Source organism: Dendroctonus ponderosae, unplaced genomic scaffold (assembly GCF_020466585.1).
Source record: "Dendroctonus ponderosae isolate FM_Combo_2020 unplaced genomic scaffold, Dpon_F_20191213v2 Dpon_F_20191213_52, whole genome shotgun sequence".
Classification (NCBI taxonomy): domain Eukaryota; kingdom Metazoa; phylum Arthropoda; class Insecta; order Coleoptera; family Curculionidae; genus Dendroctonus; species Dendroctonus ponderosae.
The window spans coordinates 34863-55849 of record NW_026018735.1 but is presented as its reverse complement, the minus strand read 5'-3'; the positions used below and the strand labels follow the sequence as shown (position 1 = coordinate 55849).

The window sequence follows — 20987 nt, the reverse complement described above, 5'->3', positions numbered from 1 at the left end:
ACCTAAAGTCTAAGCGGTTTCAGGAAACCTTTACGATTGCGCCCCAAATTGACCTCCTAAACTGATTCGACCTCTCAAAGTTTTTAAGCGTCCGCGTTTTCGCTCTTAGGTAGTTTTTCTACTCAAATTGTCCGGGAGTTTAAAGCTCATGTGATCCTTAACATGCATAACGAGCCTCATGTGCTAATTTCTCCTGGTTAAACAACAACTGTTCCGGACGACACGAATAATCATCCATCCTGTATATATTATTGTTTTTTGCCCGTCTAATCGATGGTTTTTCTACACGATTTTCGATCTTTGAATACACAATAAACACCCGTTAAGTTTTGCAAAATTAAAAAACCCAGTCCTAACGAAACCTCATTGTTTGAAAATTTGCATGAAACACTATTTTGCTTCTTGAAATAAGGCCATATTGCAGGTTGGAGAAACGTATAGTTTCTTTGCAAGAAGTCTTTTGCTCACCGTTTGCTTCTAAACCTGTTCTTGTTTGAAGAAACGGAAAATCATAAAAAACTTGGCATCATCCGGGATAATTTTATTGTAATCTCCGGTACTCTGAGGGCACACTTCACTCTAAAACATAATAAAAATATAATTTATGGCTTTACTTGAAAGTGCGATTTCACAGCAAGTATTTATTGTTTAATTTCCGAGCGACAACAGACGAAAGTATGCATTTTGGAGTCAGAAGCTTAATAAACCATCACAAACCAATTAAAAACTCAATGTAGAAAAACTTTTTAGGAAACACGCTAAGTCTCATTTACAAACTAACTTCGAGAAAACTTGAAACTGAAGTAAATTTTTTATCTGAAAACTGTGCAGTTTCAAGAAACTGTGCAGTTGTGCAGAAAAAATTCGAAGACTTGAAAATTATTGACTTTTTCGCCTCAAAATAATATATAGTTTTGGAAAACATTTATGACATTTACCTCTGGGAAGGAATTCTAAATAACTTGAAAACTATTGAATTTTTCAAAAAGTGTCAAGACACACTGTTTTGCCGAGTTTGTGTTTTTCCAGCTCAGAAAGTGCAGTTTAAAATGTTTATTTGAATAGAATATGCTCTCAATAAAACGATTTTTTAGTAAAAAAATTCAATTTTTCTCAATTTTTTTATAGAAGCTGAGTTTTACTGTCTTAATCGATAGGAGTTAGCAGCTTTTGATCCCAATATGCTTTTCTAAACCTTTTTCTTGGGGGTTTTGTCGAGAGTTTTGAGAAAATGATTCAAAAAATTAACAAACAAATTCAGGAGTCGTTACATTTTTTGACTTTGGATTTGGAAGAAGTTCTCAAAATGGGGCACTTCTGAGCAGAGATTTTCCGAAAAACTACACTTGCATGAGTTGTGAATTTCTCAGCTTCTCTCCACTTCTTAAACCTTTTCAAATTGCATTCAGTCGACACGGAAAATTTTTAGCTGCACAAACTGAGCAAAACTAGAAAAGACAGTAAATGCATCTAAAGTGTCCTAAGAAAAAACGAAGCGCGTAGGCTCTATTTCCTGATATTTGAGCTAAAAAAAATCTGAAATGATTCGCCGAAATCTTTTAATTAAAATGAAGCGCATATAATAAGCAAATACAAAATAAAATTCTTAAATATCTTAATCAGGGAATTCCCTTGTTCTTGCTGTTTCTCGCTTCTCTTGCAAGCTTTTAAAAAGGCTGCTGTTAATTCGTGCCGCCTGGGGAATGCAAATTTGAAACTCGGTTTGTAGCAAAATAGCGCTCATTAAGCGCACTCAGGTGATTAAAAATTCGGAAAATATTAGAAAAATAGGCGTTTGAACTGAATTTTCTGACATCAGTAACCAAAAAGGCGCTTTTTATATGCCGCAACAAGCGCTTTTCTATCTCAAGCTATTTTTGGGGAATGCAAATTTGAAACTCGCTTTGCTACAAAACGGCGCTCATAAAGCGCACTCAGATGATTAAAAATTTGGAAAATTCTAGAAAAATGGGCGTTTAAACCGAATTTTGTGGAATTAGTAAACAAAAAGGCGTTCTCCTAAATGCCGCAACAAGCGCCTTTCTATCTCAAGCGATTTTTGGGGAATGCAAATTTGAAACTCGCTTTGCAACAAAACGGCGCTCATAAAGCGCACGCAGATGATTAAAAATTACATTTTTTATTACCAAACGTTTTTCTTTTCTACGTTCAATAGAAGCCTAGTCCGAATACTACCTTGATCAAGTCGATGACCTTTTCAGCGTTATTCTGGCTAATCTGCAGCTGTAAGAATACGATTTGGGTGTGAAAATGCTTGTGAAGGTACTGGACTCCAAACTGTGTGCAATTTTTGCAAATTCGACGCAAAAGCCCCTCTTTGCAGTCAGTTTTGTTTCATGAATTTGTCCGCCACATCGAAAGTTCTCGGGATGTGCCCAACTCACTATACTTGAGCATTTTCTGGAGGATTTACGAGACAATCTAGAACCTTTCAAGATAGGTTTCTAGGTAATCCAGACTAATCTCAATTCCAAAGGCATCGAATCTAATCGCCACGATTCGGCTAATAATTTATCTCCAAGACAGGTGGAACTCTTCTGCCCGGTGGTCTCGCCCGTTTTCACGGCAACTTTTATTTAACACGTCTTGAGCATCGGGCCGGGGACGACACACCTAGTCTATTGTATTTTTTAGGTTGTTTCTTTTGTGGCTTTGCTCATATATTTTATGGCACTGGCTTTCGTATTTCTATGGGTGTATTCAACCCCTTGTCTTTCGAACCGCGCGTCGTGTTATATGAGACCATATCGATGAATAATGCATTGGATGGATGCCAACTTATTCGCTGCATTCTATTTTGTATTATTATTCTATGCTCCCATTGAGCTGGGATAGCTCTAAGCTCTAAGTGATTCGTTCGCTGTCTGAATGAATGTCCCGAAAACCAGTGAAGCTTTGCAGGAAGGGCAGGAATAGAAAAATGATTCCTAGTTACAATTTGAGCCAATTAAACCAAATCCCGGTATAACAATGTCGTGAAATGGGCATAAATTAAATCAAGCGCGACTTGTCGTTCGCTCTGTAATTATTTATGGGCATTGAATAGGAGGCCCACACAATTTATGACGTCACAATAAACCTATCAAATTAGCATTTATTCAAATGGTTTACCATTGATCGAGTGGAAAAAGTGACGTGTGGGCCGGTGCTCGATTTATCCTTGGGTTTCCACATTAATTCTTGGTAAAATGCGCCAATTCCCAGTAGTAAATCGCCATCGGCAATTTAAGAGCCACGGGAATTGCTTAAACAGTGGCAGCTGGTGGGCAGAAGGAGGTGAAAATTGCCACTAAATGACCGATGGTCAGAGACAGATAAATCCCTGAAAAAGTGAAAAACACAGTGGAAGAAACTAAATTATCAATGCCCTTTCGTTCCGCAAAGTTTTAGCTTAATAACTCAAAGTGAATTTTGCGGGAATATAAACAATGAAAGCATCGAGACTCGCACAGCTTTTCACAACGCTTGGCGCAGTTGCGAGCAAAACGTCGGTTCAAATTGTTCAAACCGGAATAGCAAATTTTCAATTAGTGTTAAAAGTCATGGAGCCTCAAATTGTTTGATGCTTGAAAGTCCATAGATCTTCTAATTTTTTCAACGTTTAAKTGCGTYKTGATTTCCAAAAGTTTATWAAATTTATTGCAGCCTTTGCASTTTTATTTTTGTTACGTTTTTTGGGCGTTTGAAACAAAATTATGCCTGAGGTTTAAGAAGCACGAAAGAAAATTTGCATCSAAAACTAATCTGAAGCAAGGGGAAACTATGAAASTTYCAAAATGTATAGAAGACACTTCTATTCCAGWTCTTRATAAATTTTGATTGAAATCTGAAGAAATCCTGATGTTTCATTCCTGGGTTAAAAGTGATCTAAGGAACGAAGGTACCAAAGGTCTTAAAAAAATAAAAAWATATTAATATGGGGCAAGTAGAAACTTGAAAGCTTCACAATCTATAGCAGACATCTCTATTCGAAACCTGGAAAATTTTTATKTGAATCCCAAGAAATCYTGATTTTTTTACTGTTGCGTTAACAATGATATAAAAATYAACGTATCAAGCAMGTAGAAACTTGAAACTTTCACAATCTGGAGCAGAGATGTGGATGTGACATGCGAAAAAGTTTCAGGGAAATCCCTAAAAATCCTTATTTTTACTGTTAGGTTATTAATGACCTACAAATCATCAGACTTACCCAAATGTGCGCTTTCTTTGAAAAAWTYRYAAGTTCTRATAYGGAGCAMGWASRAACTTGAAAMTTTCMSRRTCTRKAGCASASAYKYGKATSYCACAYSCTGAARAAKTTYCAKKGAAATCCCWAKWAATCCTKATTTTTTACTGYTGWGTGTGAAATGATGTAACAATCAACGTATTTTCGTACATGCGGGTTTTCCGTAAAAAAGTTATAAGTACTCATTGTAAACACGTAGAAACTTGAAATTTTTGCAATGTACAGCAGACACTTGCATTCAAAACTGGTTTTGGAAATTCGGAGGAATTCTCAATTTTTACAGTTGGGTTAACAATGATCTAGAAATCAATATAATCACACAAAAACGCCCTTTCAGAAAAAAATGATACGTACTCAACCTGAGCAAGTAAGTACTTGAACGTTTCCTGACATCTAGCAGACATTCGCATTCAAAATTTGACGAATTTTCAATAAAGTTTCACAAAATTCTGATTTTTTACCGCCGTGATAATGATGACCGAAAAATGGACATTTCCAAGTAAATATGCGGTTTTCTCAATAAATTACAAGTTCTAGTCTAGAGCAACTTAGAACTTGAAAGTTTCTGCAGATATAGCAGACGCTTGAAGCAGCAGTTTGTGAAATTCGGACCGAAATCGAGTAAAATCATGATTTTTGATGCTTGGTAATCGATCCTCAAATGAAAATGACAAATGAACGCGCCCACGTAGATGCGCACTCTTCCTGAAAAATCGTAAGTACTATTGCGGAGCTAGTAGGAAATTGAAAGTTTCACAAAATATAGCAAATATTTGGGTTCACAAGTTTTTAAATTTTCGTTTAAATCCGAAGAAAATCCGATTTTTTATTGCTGGGTTATTAATGAGCTAAAATATAATGTTCAACAATCTCAAGCCCACGTAACTGTGCGGTTTCCGTAAAAAAATCGTAGGTAGCAATACGGTGCAACCAGGAACTTGAAAGTTTCTCAATGTCTAGCTGACATTCAAATTCAAAACTGGAGATAATTTCACCAAACGGGCAAAAAATCCCGAATTTCCACTGCTGGGTTAATGATGGTGTAACAATTAGCGCATCCAAGTAGCGATGCACTTTTTAAAATAAATTCGTAAGTAGTAATCTAGAGCAAAATTTAACAAGTTCGTGAGATTGAGACTCAATGAAATCAAGCAAAATCTTGATGTTTTGCTGCTTGAAGCTCTAAAAATGAATGTTTTCCTCAAATGAACGCTTTTTTAAATAAAATTCGTAACTTCTAATCTGGAGCAAGCAGCAATTTGCAAGTTTCACTACATCTACCAGACACTTGAAAACGCGTCAGAAAAAAACTCTTTTAATGAAAAACCCACAAGGTGCAAAAGCAGAAGTTGCGAAAAACTGAAATAAAAAAATGGATTTTTGGTCGCAACAACTTCAAGTGCATCGCTGCAACCAGCTAATGGAAATACATATAAAGAAATGAAAGCGTTTCGGAACTATAATTGCATCTGAGGGTGCTTGGTACTGTTGCAAACGAAACCTCGGTTCTAAAGATGCGAAATTCTAAATTCAACGACACTTTGCTTGTTTCCATATTTCACTTGTAAACTGCGACATTTTGTAGCTTTTTTCTTGGACCTTTTAACCATTTTCGACGCTTCTCGGTTAAAAACTAAAGAATCTGAAAAACTTTACAAATGTGAAAATCGATTAAATAAATTGCGAACTGCGAAGGCCAGATTCCTCAAATTGGTTGCTTACTTTCGATTCAAATTAACTTGCGACAGCCGTAATGTCTTAAACAAACAAATAATTTATAATAAGGTAAAATTGCGCGTTTATCGGTCTGGTTTCGAGGCGGAAAAAAGAGCGAAAAAAGCGGCAGAATAGTGACATATCGTTTTTGCGGCATTAGAGAGCCGCTTAAGCGGTGTATATAAATAAAATTGCGACCCAGATTCCCTTATATGCAGCCAGTCGGTTATTAAATATTTCCACTAATTTATTTTAATATTACGTGGATTTATGCAATTTTTCTCCGCTACATGCCAACCGATCAATGCAGAGGGACTTGTGAGTATTCTGCTCATTCGCAGTGTCGTAGACGAGGAAAATACACGTTTAATTTCACATTTATTGAATAAAATGCAACTCTCTTATTTACAGTTTGTTTACTAAACAGCAGCAGTGAGAAATGCGCCAGAAGGCTTTAGCAGCTTTGGGAGAAAGCTCCAATTAGGGCACGGAAAAATTGGTATCTACGGTGCGCCACTGGATCCCACATAAGTGCTCCCATTTGCCGGATTTTCCAAACTGGTCTCACTTATTAAGAAGGACGTTTGTCGACCTTTTGAATTAGATGAATATTTGAAAGACTGAAAAAGCTTCGAAGACAAGTTTCCTTTCTGAGAAACTTCTTACCTGTAAAGCCGCATATAGAAAGTTTAAATATTCTTCTGCTGGATGCACTGGTGACTGTTTGAGCACAGAATAATGTTTTTAAGATTAGCAACAAACGAGCCTTATCTGGGTATAATTAGATAAAAGTGGCGCTTACAGTATCGCCAACATAATAAAAACAATGGGGCTCGCTGCCCGATTAATGAAATATCCGTGTAATTTTATGCATTTTAATCTTATCGAGCAATAATGGTGATAAATGGGCTTCACAGAGGAGCAAGTGCAATTTTTCCGTAGCGGCGTTAAGGTTAAGGCCGTGGACTTTTTCGAATCAGGCGTAGGTAACGAAATTGTTTACGGCAAAACTAGTGTGTAGGCATATCGTTAGATGATCGGAAACAGGGGCGAATTAGCCGGAATTTTCACGAGAAATAGTGCAAAGAAAATGAGCAAAACTAAGAAATTTAACAACATTGAAACATTGTTTGTTGCATGCCCAACTTTGATTTTCAACGCGAGATTTTTAAATTTATTTCCTTAATGATGCACATTTTAAGTGAAACCTTTGTGTATGGACTGTTGAAACCGGAATATTAATATGTGCTGCAAATGTTGAGAAATGAGCAATAGGGAAGATGGTGCAAGCGAGGCCAGAACACTCATATCTTAGAAGCAAGCTTCCTAAGTTAATAAAAAGAAAACCACTATCAGGAACCAAACCAAATTCATCACAAATCTTAAGTAGACCCTGCTTTACCGATTATGCAAGCTAGCGGAACTCTCTACCTTTTCTGGATCTTCAGGGATGTCAATAAAACAGACCGCAAATAATCAAATCGCCCAAATCTTGAGTGAAAACCTCCAAAATTCATCAAAATTAAATCGCTCGGGAATAATAAAATAAATAATATAAAATATAAATAATCGGGAACAAGGCTAAATTATCAGAAAATCTTCCTGGAGGTTCAGTTTATGGATTCATAGAGCTGGCATTCAGTACGCGCCCTCAATCTTGAGCAATGAATCTTAAAAGAAGGCAGTACATGTACTGCAAAATCGAGCAAAACTATGAAAGATTCTTAAATTCATAATAACTAATCCACTACCATTCCTGAAACTAAATCCACACCAAATGTTAAGCATGTTGCAGCAGATGTTGAATCCAGGCAAGCTCATTTCTTGCCTGGAGTTCGATAAATTTGCCATAAAAAACGACAGTTCAAGAATGACCAAATCGCGCAAAGTTTAGGGAGCTTTCTAAGTTCATACAAATTAAAATACTTTGCGCGATACAACTAAACACTATGAAAATCCACATGAAATCCAAACATGAACAACAACATGACACCAACATGAAACCAAATCCACATGAAATCGTAGCTAAAGCTTCGTTTCGTGGCGTAAAGCCGAAATTTCGATGTTTAAATTGCATCCAGAGGAATGCGCCGTAAAGGAAAGCAACGCAAGAATTGCAAAATTGTGTAAATCGTCAGAATATTCATAAATTCACAGAAATTGAAATGGTTTCCGGAAAGATTTGAAATTCAGAAGTCAAATGCCACTCGTAGAGTCGGCGCTTTTATACCTGGCCTGGATATTGAAGAATAAGCCATCAAATAAGGCAATAAAAAATTAGCAAATTGTCCCTTTTCATAAAAAAAACTATTTCAAATAGAATCAAATACATATCCAATGTTAACGGGAAAATAACCCAAATCTCGGAAGCAAACTTCCTGATCTCATAAAAATCAAACTACTATCCGAAAGAGATGCCGCAAAAACATCAAAATTTGCAAACCTTTGCCTTGGCCAAAACCTCATAGAATCATCATTATTCGACATATGGGCACAGAAAATATTGCAGATTTATTTCCTGGTAAACAGTTCCTTCCTGATTGCCTTCTGAAACGTATCTAAGAGTTCCATTAAGACGACGCAAGTTTCGTGAACCTTTAGCGTCTTTTCTCGAACATCAATGAGACAACTAAACAAAATCCACAACTCTCTGCTAATCTGCTAATCTCTGCTAATCACAGTTTCATGCATAAAGACATGCATAAAAAGTGAATTTTTTGTTGGAATAAATCCGCTCCGGGCCTGTAAGACCAACGTCCTACGCGCCCCGTTTCTCTTGCAAAATACCCCGATTTTTCCATATAATTCGAATATTTTTTTGCGCTCACGTGGGTTTAATACTTGTAGCTGCAACAATCTGGCCTTTTTTCGTTATCTCAATTGGCTAGCCGGCCAGAAAACAACCATAATTTCGGTGTTATTCGCCTTTTTCCAGCTGAGCCGGCCCATAAATAATTCGCGCCCGAACCAAAAACGGTCTTCATTGTCTACGTGTTTACATTAAGACGGAAAACATTCTGGACTTCCTCGCATTTCCAGCCCAAATCTGGCACAATTTTGACCAAGAACTTTTGCTCGATTTTGTGGGAAAAACACACTTTTCAGCTTAATTTCTTGTGATTAAGTAATATAATCCATACCAGCAGCGCCACCCTGGTCCAAAATACGCTGGATGGAAAATACTAAGCCATCCAATTAGATTATTTTGTATAGATTTAGGCGAACATTTGAAAAATGATCTGCATAAAATCGAGTCTGCATTATTTACGGTACAAACCGAACGGTTTTGCTGAAAAAAGTGCTTCGACTGGTCCCATTGAGACTAATCTAAAGTGAACTGTCGCTAACGAGCTTAAGATAATGCTGACATATAGGAGAACAGCTCCCAGCCCGTCTATATGGCATCCCCATGAAATCATAATTGAGCCAATAAATAAGGAAATTAACGTAATTTACATTCGTCGACCATCCAGCATTTCAACTAGTGCGGCAGCAGCGATAATATTTGTACTTTAGATAGATTCGATTCCTTCAGCCAATAGAATAATCAGACGTAATTGATCAGATCGACTGGCTTCAGTAGCGCAACACCACTGGATTCCAGCTGGAAAAAAGTACCTCGAGAATTTTCATAGCAAATCGTCTCATTTGCCATCCTTAATTAGCCATTAAAGTCATCAAAAAGCGATGAGTTTCGCTCTCATTTACGGCCAAAGCACTAAAAAATCAGCCTCTTTGTGCTTAAAACTTCTACATTCCAGCGCTGGTTACACCAGAAAAGCACAAATTGCAGTATCAAGAAAATCTAGTTTTCCTAATTTCCCTTCAAACTCTCTCGAGTTGCTGAGAACTTAGATGCAAAACAAATCCAATTTTCGGCTTAAAATTACAAAGTTGCAGCATCGTTTTTCATTAATCCGTAAGTAACCTTAGTCACACTTCGAATAGCCACTTCTGCTCAAGTTGTGAATATTTTACACTATCAGAAGCCTTTGTGAAATCAACACAGAACAACTTTCGCGTTGATGATCATCTCTTCTTTACTATTCCACGTTTATTTTAATGTAGAAGCTTCCTCGTTCTTCATCTTCCAGACGTAAAAGTAGATCATCAATTTAGCGAAAATAATTCCTATGCGAAAAATAGTTTTTTAGGTTTTTTGCAGAATTTTTCGTAAGGTTTTTTGTTGAATTTTATATTTTAATGATATTATTTGAGGAACACTCATTGCATTGCGAATCTAGATTTTACAAACTCAGATTAAACTTGATGTAGAGTGTATTCGAGTTAAGAACGGTGTCTACATTGAAGATTTGTTTAAAATATTTTGGCTTCAAAATAAGTTCTTATAATATAATAAAGAAAGGATTTGCCAAATTTCATTGAATAAATCAAATTTTAACGGTTTATAGAAGCTCGTCTGGATTTTTGTGCTAAAATGCACAGTTTCTGATTTAAAAAGTGAATACCGTTCGGGAAAACTAACGCAGTGTTTATTATTTGAAAGTTTTCAGACAGAAAAACGGTGGACGTCAATGTTTTTGTGCAGCCCAAAAGCAGCTTCTCATTCTACGTTTAGTTGGGAACAAAACGGCTCTTTTGAGATTTTTTACTAAAATGCTCACTTTTTTAATCAAAGGTGCTAGATTGTCGTTTTTCGACAAATGTTGTTTTTCGACAAACCAACATTTGTGGGTTTTTCGGGTTTTTAGGCCGACGTAAAATGGAATTTCATCCTGAAGTTTCGCAAGCACGAGTGGCTTGCATCCTTAGAGGTGGCGTGCTTGATGCCTTTGATACCTTTGAATATGCAAGCCACTCGTGTTTGCGAAACGTCAGGAAGAAATTCGATTTTACCACGGTCTAAAAACCCGAATAACCACCGACTAGTTTCAAGGAATGGCCTCGAAAGTCTATCTCCTTTGATAAACCGACATTAGTGTCTAACTCCATGTTCAATTTAGAGTCCAAAAGCTCTGTTACGTTTTTTTGTTAGAAAAAAGCATCATAATATTTGACAAAAAAATAAATCCGTTGAACTGGTCGAAAAAAGTTTTTTTTAGGCTATCACAAGCAAGCACTTCCAGAACAGGTTTCGGACCAATCAGTTTGATTTCTTCCGCATTTCAGACGCAATTTTAAAGAAATCACGGTCTTGGAAATGGCAAATTTTGTGTGTTGAATCAGTCGACGCCGCTGAAAAGTGACTGGACGCAGTAAAAGCAATCATCATCATCTCTCTCTACCAGGATTAAATTCACGATGACAATAATTTACAATTAGTCAGAAAAATGATGGAAAACGTCATCCAATTAGTGGAAAACAAGAATAATGGCCTGGTGGCGACCGACCTAAGACTGGCCGCATTAATAACGGCCGCAAATGCACATTTGTATAAGAATTCACTTAGCCAGCCGCAATATTTATGTAATTTTTATTTATATTGGCCTTAAATCGATCCCGGCTATCCATGCGCTTCTTGTTGGAGGAGGCGTTCGAACAGGGAAAAATCCTTCCCGTCTTCACTGTTGACTAATGACTAAAAAGTTCCATTATTAGCGACGCGACTAATCAATTTATATCCGCCCACCTAGGACTGAATGGAAACTTTCCATTTCCGGTGCATGTGCAAATTAAACGGTAAAGTTGCGCAACGAAGAAACGCTTTTTGATTAACGCTGGACACGCATATAATTATGAAAAGTGCGACCTAGAAAAGGCGCTTAATCTTCACTGAATGAACGTGGTTGTTCAAGGCGAGAGTGGCATTTCGAAAATGTACATTGTGGTTATGAAACCAGCGATTTGTAGGCGCCCACGGTTCCCGCATTCATTCATAAAATTTCCTTTTATCTAATGTAAATACATGCACATTGGCTGCCTGGTTTCGAACCTGTTCACCTTTATATTTAGCTCACAACCGCATACCTGGACCAATTATATCTTTGCTGCTTAACTCTTGGATCAACCAAAAAATCCCACAAAGTTTGCACATTCATAGACAATAATAGGCCTTAAAAGGACTGATCTGGGCATTGCGCGGATGATGGTGATATCACAGCGAAAATTCCTAATAAGGAGTGTGATTGGAACTTGTATGTAATCGGACGACAGGTAGCAAAGACCAGATCAAGGCAAGTGGGTGGGTGGCACCTCGGGAACTGTTTCATTCATTAGTGGCGACATTATTAGAAATGATTAATTAGTAATCGAGTTGCTAAAGAATATTGCATTCTAATCGCACCACCAGCAGCTAAAAATAGCGGTTATCGGATACGAAACATTTTCATTGAGCAGTCTTAGTAAGGAAGACAATCATACTCTATCGAAATCCTGTGCGAGATCTTCAAAAAACCATGAAAGCGGGCTTCAGGATGTGCTTTTGATTAAGTGATTGTTGTTTAGCAGCATTTTTGTTGTAAGTTTGGAGCAGCACTTAGGTGGGTGTTTTATTGGGCTGCTTCTGGGCCCATTTCTAGATTACTTGGAGCTTGAAGAATTTTTTGAGAAGAAGTGTTTTGTTTGCAGTAGTTTTGAATCACGTTTTTTCCTTAAGGCTGTTTTTTTCGTCTTTTTGTCGCTGTTAGAGGTTTAGTTTATTAGTATTTTAAATAGAACTCAAATACAGGTAGCAAATAAAAAAATGCCAAATACAATCAGTTAAATGTTTTTGACTCTTTCGTTCCAAAAATATTTTATATGCTCTTGGAACTACACCAAAAGTACAGAATTAAAGTTTATTTGAGAAATACCATAAAAGCCCAGCAAAAAAGCAAGTTTCTATAAAAAAACGTTTACGCGGAAAAATTTTGAGGCGAAGTMAATCAAACGAAGTTTTAGACAWTATTTAAAACATGTTTAACTCAAGAGTTTCAAAAATTATCTTTTGACAATTAATTATTCAACTACTCGCATTATTTACTTTGTAACTTTATTACTGAGTTTAATTATTTTTTTTCTGGATGCTTGATGTTTAGTTTCATGCGTTTGGTTTTCTTGCTCTTCAAACTATTTCAGCTGTTGTCCAAACAACCAAAAGCAAAAATATGATCTAAAATTACGTTTCATAACTAACAGAAAAACAGGTTTAAAAATAAACAATTGCTACAAAAATACACATTTTTCGTTATTAGTTTTAGAACAGCACACACACGCCCACGTTTCCCAACAAGTTATCTACTTTTATTTTCAATTTCAGGCCATGTGTTCAACTGTCAGGAAAAGTTGTTTTATTATTTTCGATTTGCTCTATTATTGTGCTGTTTCTCCGTTTGATGTGTTTTTCGTTTTGTTTGATCGTAAGGAAAGTTTAATTTTTCTTCCGCCTGTTTGCGCTTCGCGCATTCCTACTTTTCTTAATGTTCCATCGTGTTTCACGCGTATTTTATCGAAACAATTTCTGTCGCCGTTAGTTTGGAAAGTGTTTACAAATAGAGAAAGCAAATTAAAAATAAACAATAAATACAAACATATCAAGTTCTTCCTCATAAGAAGCCTTCAGCTATTCCTTCAGCGGCCGTTTTTTAGTTTTATTCAACTGAAGCAACCTTTGATTGATTTTTCGTGGACGATTTGATTTTGTCGCTGTAAGTTCAGAAATACTTTAAATAGAATTTCCAACTACAGGAGGCAAATAAAAAAATAAACAACAAATACAAACAGATTTAATGTCTCCTCAGAAAACGTTCATCCAATTCTCCAGCTAGTTTTTTTTTTATTTTTATTCATTACAACAGCGCAAATTAAAACTCATATCCTAACAAAAAGTATACACTGGCTACGAAATAAAATAAAAATCTTAACAGAAAATTAAGTTTCTGTAAAAAACACAACAAATTTAGGAAATTTTCCAGGCAAATACATTCAAAAACATTGTTACCAATTAATTAGCAAACATCTGTTTTGTTATTAATAACTCATTTACTTCGGAACTTTGTTTTTATGATTTTTTATGTGTCTAATTTTATGCGTTTGATTTCTGGCACTTCAAACTATTTCGCCCGCTGTCCAAACAACCAAACGAAAAATATTATAAAACTTTTATTTCAAAACTAACGACAAAAACAGTTACACAGCTTAAAAATAAGTAGTTTATTGACAATACAAAAATACAAAAACAAATTTTATTGAAAGTTGTAAAAAATGTAAGGAAAACGACATAATAGGGCATTTAGGCGCCAGACATGCAACCACAAATCCAAAGATCTGCAGCTTTTTTGGTGCTCCACAATTTTCTGTTAAGCTTGTCAATTTTAAATTTCCTCAAACAGTTTGTCTTAAAGCGAATGGTCTAAATGAGAGGAAAATATTTGGTTGTTAATGGGCCAAAAAGAGGTGGTTTGACGATGATGCAACGCAGTGATAATCAAAGCTAACGCTTCTGATGCTTTAATTAAAGGGGCATTAAAAATGAACTAGAGGCACTCATCCGCATAACAGGCATTTCCTCTTAAACCTGTCATAAAAAGCCTGTAAGTGTTGGCGCTACGCTTGCTAATTAAAACCTTAATGTTTAAATTGGAATGCCACTCTGATCCGGATCGAGTTATTGCTGGTTGATTCCAAACGAGGCAAATTTTTGACGTTTTTTCTCTCATTGATTTCCAACTCGGTCTGTCTGGCACCAAAACCCCCGGACTCACTAACTAACAGACAATAAGCGATAATTACAACGTGGCAACAAAATATAATCGATGCAAGCCATTGTTTTCCAAAAACGCGAAAAAATGCCCCCCAGTGTTAGTCCCCCATCCAATTAAGCACGCCCCTAAATTCGTCAAGTTTGAACTTTGCCAATAAGTTATTGTGTCGGCATTGCGATCGCGTGTTAATTACACATTGTCATGATCGAGAATTTAAGTCGGTTCTTATGTAAATCGGCCGCAGATGCAAATAAATTTTTTTCTCGTCGGCTTTTTCTTGGGACACCGGTTGCGTGACCAGGAGACATTGCCTGGGCCCGGGCATGTCTTTAACCGTGGAAGATAACACTATTCGGCTTTCGGTTAATACGGTCCATTAAAGTCCTCTTTCACTATAAAAAGGGGGGGAAAGGTACACATTTTAGTTGTTCGAAACGAAATTTTGGTCTAATCTTGCACCTGAATGCGTGATATTGAAATTTGGCCTTTTATGCCAAAACTGTCACTAATTCCTCACTCATATTCTTCTTGCTGAATGAGTAGTCCAATTCTCTTTCCAACGATAGGAAAACAAACCCGGTAGCTCAACTGGTTCTTGAACAACGCTAATAAAGGCGTGACTTGATTTCGCTTTAAAAGGCAGATGCACAAAACTACGTTTCCCGAAGTTTTTGCTTTTTCTGTGAAAACTATGCCATGATATAGAAATCAACAAAGAAATGAGGTAAAACATAAAATTTTGGACGAATTTTGCCTGCAAATGTGCGATAATCAAATATGAGTTTTTGTGTGATGATCCTGAAAAATTGTCTTTGGACGCTTAGTAGGAAACGAAACCAGTGCGATTTTTTAATTTGGGAAATTCCCTATAAATCCCACGGTAGTGAACTAATCACAATAATCCATAACCATTAGAAAAGCAATTGCGCTGCCACCAACAAACAAGCTGCGAACAATTTCCGGCCTCCATCTAGTTGTATTAGGAATGGCCATTCCCATAATCACACGGGAGCCTAAGAGCTTATCAGTTTCGAATTAACATGATTTTGAAGCACGAAACGGACCGCACTTCCTAGATAGAGGAATTACGACCATAAATCTGCATGGTATTCCCGACGCCCGACCATACGCATTCTGGTAAACACGTTCCCAGATCGATATATGGCGATATTAATGTGGGAACAGCTTCGGATTCATTCCCGTTACACCTAAACATCTATATCGAGTTAAGCGTGAATTGGATGCCATTAGCACCTGGTTCACTTCAATGAAGCTCGTGAGCTTCAGTCGATTTTTTTTGGTTAGTTCATTTTTCTTGCCAGCTTGCATGAGAAGGAGCTTTCAGCTAGAAGTTTCATATGGCTCGACGAATATCTCATTTACTGTTTCCGCAAAAACTCTACTCGCTTTCTTCAGCACTTCTTGTCATCTGTTTCAGATGCTTTTTGAATCAGAAATAGAATTAGAATCAGAATCGATCACAACTTCAAATCGAAAACCTCCATCTCTCAACGCAACCACATTAAATCACACTTTTCCGATAAGCCCAAGTGTTGGGTTCGCGCTAGAGGTGGGTCTTCTGAACGAGACCACCAAGCTTTACCGATCTATGCTTTACAACTTCGAAGATAAATAGCATTAAAACTAATTTTATTCGGGCCGAATTTCGAATAAAATACGATTTAAGTCCAAGTCGAGAGAGCCTTTTATTGATCGAATTGTACTAAAATGTGGGAGTGCCGGATATAAAAAGGAATCCTCGGGTTCTCGGTATGTACCGGGTGTGATACCAAGACACGGATTTACCATTTGGATGGTAATAAATTTCACCATTGGGGGTTCTCGATGACTTTATTACGGGCTTGTTCGGGAGATTTTGTTTAGAGACTTTACAACTCAATTCCCATTTTTTCCTATAAAACAGCGACAGTCTACAAAACACTCTGGGTTGGTTTATTCAAAAAAAATTAGCTCGTTCCAAAAAAAATAGCTAGGATTCTTGTGACTCTCCACATAGCCTTCCTGAGCCATAAAATAAATGAAGACACAAATAACGTAGACTTACGAGTCGGCTGTTGGTATTTACACGATAATAAAATCGAAGATTTAATATTCCGATGAGGTATTTAGGAGTTTTAAATGGCGATTTTGAGTTTACTACTTAGGCATATAAAAAATCACCCATTGTTCGGCTAGAACATTGAAGAGGACGTGTAACGCATCATTTTATTGCTTTCGGTATTGTTTCGTGGTTTTAAATGATATTACTTAGTGTTGTTTCGCTCTCCAGTGGCGATCAGTTTTACTGCCGTTGTTGTGTATGTTTTCGGAAACTCGTAAAATAATAAAATAAATCCTCCGGTTTGTTCGGCTGTTTATTTGTTTGGCTTACACTGTCTCCAAATCATTTACCGCCACGGCTCCAAACTGAGACTAATTAGAATTAAAATTGCCGTAATTTATCGAATTCTATGCACCTAATAATCTTATTATAATTCCGAACAATTAATTGAATTCGGAATCGTTCCAAGAATGCCTCTAAGGTTCCGAAACGCTCGTCTATTGCGGCATTTTCGGAAGCGTGGAATTTGGTACTTATGTCAGGGCTTTTCTAATTAATTCTCCTTTGGCTGCCCAAAACGAAGAAACGCACTGGAATTGATAATGCCATTAATGGAACTTTAGATTAAAGCCTAAAGAACCTGCCTGATCAAAACTGAATCTGCTTTCGGAAGCGATCATGGAGGGTTCCCAAGTCTTTGTGGCAGTTCATTTAGCAAAATTTGTCCCGATTAAAGTCCGCAAGTTACTTGGCTTGGGAGTTGTACATTTTTAAACAGTACGACAGGTGAATCTGCTCTATTATTGACACTGGGAGTTGGGGACTTATTCGGAACCCTTCTGGCGAATGAATGTGAATAAAACTCGCAGGAGTTGAAAGTGAAGTTTAGTGACCATTTCCTCGGAGAGTTAAAACAACCGGAAGGTTTTCTTGTATGGGCGTTGTCAAATTTCAAAGTTAAATGAGGCCAGTTGCTAATTTTCCAACTTCCAACTAGATTGTTCCCGTTATTACATGCAGACGAAACTGCACGATTAGCAGTATTCAAATATATGCGCCTGGGACTCTAAACATTTTAGAATGGTTTCAAATTTTTTTGAAATTGCGGTTGCAAATTAAGCTTTTCTCAGCTTTAAAATGGAGGATAGTCGGCCTTCAGCCCGTTTCAAACGGAAAGGTTCCGCAAGTTGCGATTTTTTTCAGCCAGCAAATGGCGCAATGTAATGTCTGTTCACCAAGGAAGTTAAGGATCGATTTTACAATCTTCCTCCTGTCGCATGCCAACAAAACTTTGTCGGACTTTAATGGAAAATTTCAGACCATTGCATGATAATCACATTTCGCTTTCTTGGTCAACACTACTTGAATTTCCCCAGTTGTGTTGCTATGACTGAATAGAATTTCCAATTCTCTATCCAACGATCTCAAAACGAATTATGTGACTAAAATGGTTCTTGAGAACCTAGTAATTAAAAAATTGCAAATCGAAAACTTTTTGAAATCAAGACTTTTTTGAGAAAACGGCCAATATTTCGTTACCGTTGCTTCACTTTCCAAAAAGGCCATTTAGTTCTCTCTGGAGTGACGTAAAAATGAGCGTTCTTGCTTCCGAGAAATGAGCAAAAACGGGACAGAAAACATGAAATTTTGGCATATTCTTGCACCCAAGTGTCTGATATTCAAATTTCGCTTTCTGGGTGAAAACTATGCGAATTTCCTGACACATGTTGTTATGACTGAATTGAGTTTTCAATTCTCTATCCAACGATGTCAAAACAAATTCTGTGTCTCAAATTTTTGCTGAGAAACTTTGAAAAAAGCAGCGTCATGTTGATTAAAAAAAAACACGCCCCTTGAATAAATTCCCCGTTGAATTCCAACTGACAGAATGTTAAAATGTGAAGATATTTTGGGTTAAAATTGAAATATTTGGAGTCAGGCTCATACTCAGTGGATCAAAAAAATGCATTTTCAGACCATCATGTCTTCTTCTTGCAGTTGCCAACTAGATAAGTGTAATTTTTAACTGAAAAACCGAACAAATGAGTCACAAACCGGCCTCTATCGAAGTAGCGGACACACGCTGAGAATGTAATCGTCTTTCAGGAAAGAGATTTAAAAATCAATCACCGTTGTTGATTGTAGAAATCGATCTAATCGAATCAGGCACGAGCTGTTTTCCATTTCGATCTTGTCACTTTTCATTGTGTCCGCCATATGAAACGGCCACGTAACACTCGAAATTTGAATAATTGATCAGTGCCACTCAAAGTGGTGTTATTGGACTTGTGCAAAAAGCCACGTCCCACGTCAATCACTATAAAATCACTTCTAATTTCCATGCTGGGGCCATTTCTGCGCCAATGACGTGTCGCTAACGGATCGTCAATGATTCCTGCGGCTCTTAAGACGCGTCCATTCGAACACTAGGCCTTTTCCACATTCATAAATGCCAATTTTGCACAATTAAGGAAACTATTTTGCAGGCGAGCTGATGGGATTTACGGGCATAAGTATCGGGTCGTTAGAAAACATGTTCGGGTGCCTTGAATGTTCGCACCAGAAACCGCGCTCGCTCTCCGACTTTGTATGTTAATTATGGAACATCTCTGATTTCATTTTAAAATTTATCGAGACCATCTTGTGGGGTCCCTCATTATGCGACTAGTTGTCTCAAGGTGCTTAATTGCCACTGCTCGACTCTTGTCAGATCGCTGGTTACCCGGCAGCAAATCGGAGAATATTGATGCGGAATGTGGACTATCTGGATACCAAAACCCGTACTTTCGGTGTATGATGTTCAATTAGCGTAATTAAGTCCGGTCCACACGGTTTCAAATGTCCGCCACGCAACGGCTTCAATTTCCATTTAACGATTGGTCCTATCGGAAAGTTAAGGCATATGGAAATTTCGGAATTAAAAAAAAAAACAAACGAAACTTGACCGGTTTTTCACTCCTTTTGAACCGAGGAATTTAAGAAGATTAAATTTGATTTCTTCGAAATGATTTAATTGACTGTTCTCCCAAGTTTGTAGTGAGCATAAAACAACTTATTTCACGGTTCTTTGCAGGATAAATTTCATTTTTTAATCGCAAAATATTCAGCGTCCAACCTTACTAAGACACTCGGTATAGTTTAGATACAGTTTTTGTGTTAAGGGCCAAGGTCGCTGCCGTTTTCAAGATGCGAATTTTCAAAACTAACGCAATTCGTATTTTGCACCTCATGGGAGTCGGGAATTAATTTCAAATTGTTCCTGCTGTCGAGTATCAATGAAACTTTTCAGGTATTCATAGTGAAGCGCGGTAATCATTTTCTCGCAGTTTTGCAGAGTCAAGTTTCTTAGTTTGCAGGTTGTAAATTTTCGAAGTTCAATGAAGCAAATGAATCAATTTGCCACCATGTTTTAATACCAACGAGTTTTTATGGGAATTTAATTGGTTTTTCCCCAAATAGCCAAAGATTTTAAAGTCGCCTTTGGTTTGAAAGTTGTGAATTTCAACCTTATCTGTCGCTCAACTGCTCACGGTAGTAGTTTGAGAGACATTTTAAGCTCTCCTATTGTCGGATTCAGAGGACGATAGTCGGAGTTAGTCGACAAGTTGAGTAAATTTTAAGCAGAAACTTTATTTCTTTAGGGGTTGTATATTTTCCAAATCAACTAGCGCCCCATCCTCACTGTAGGAGTTAAGGAGTGGTTTCAAAGTGTTCCTGCAGTCGGATCTGAAGAAAATTTTCTCTAAGCGTAAAACGAAATATAGTCGTCATTTTTTCGAACTTGTCCAGGATTTACTTTTTCGTTTGCAAGTTATGAATTTTTGAAATCAAGTGACGCAAATTGCTCATTTGGCCCAGTGGCGCTTAGAAAAATGTCCCCAATTGTTTTTATGTTGGGATGCAAGAGAGTCTTTGTGGGAGTTAACTGAAGTTTTTTTTCCCCAATCAGCAAAATTTTAAGTTTCCATCGTGCCTGGCTTGGAAGAGGTGAATTTTAAACTTTTACTTGACGTGGACTTAGTGAGAGGAGCTGGAAGTGTTCTGTAAGCTCCCGGATCGTTATACAAAATTTTTCCAAAATTCATCACTCAAAACCAGGTTTATTTGAAAAACTCCCTTTAGATCCGTTCAACAGAGAAAGTCTATCGCTACGCAGCCTGAAAGTGGCAATTCACTCTCACTTTTCTGCAATTCTTGGAAATGTTTTTAAGTTTGGGTCTTCTTGCAAATGTAGCGCAGATTTTTCATAAATTTGTGACTCAAAATGTTATTGATCTAGAAGGCCACTTTTAGTACCATTTCCTAGCGCAAACAATAT

General features: G+C 37.1%; 1 long non-coding RNA gene across 1 annotated transcript; it reads left to right on the top strand.

The window, feature by feature from the left end:
• The first annotated feature begins 4670 nt into the window (after nt 1-4670).
• Nucleotides 4671-6818, top strand: LOC125504692. Its single transcript, XR_007281661.1, has 2 exons — nt 4671-4964; nt 6377-6818. It is a non-coding gene; the product is annotated as an uncharacterized LOC125504692 (long non-coding RNA).
• The last annotated feature ends 14169 nt before the right edge of the window (nt 6819-20987 follow it).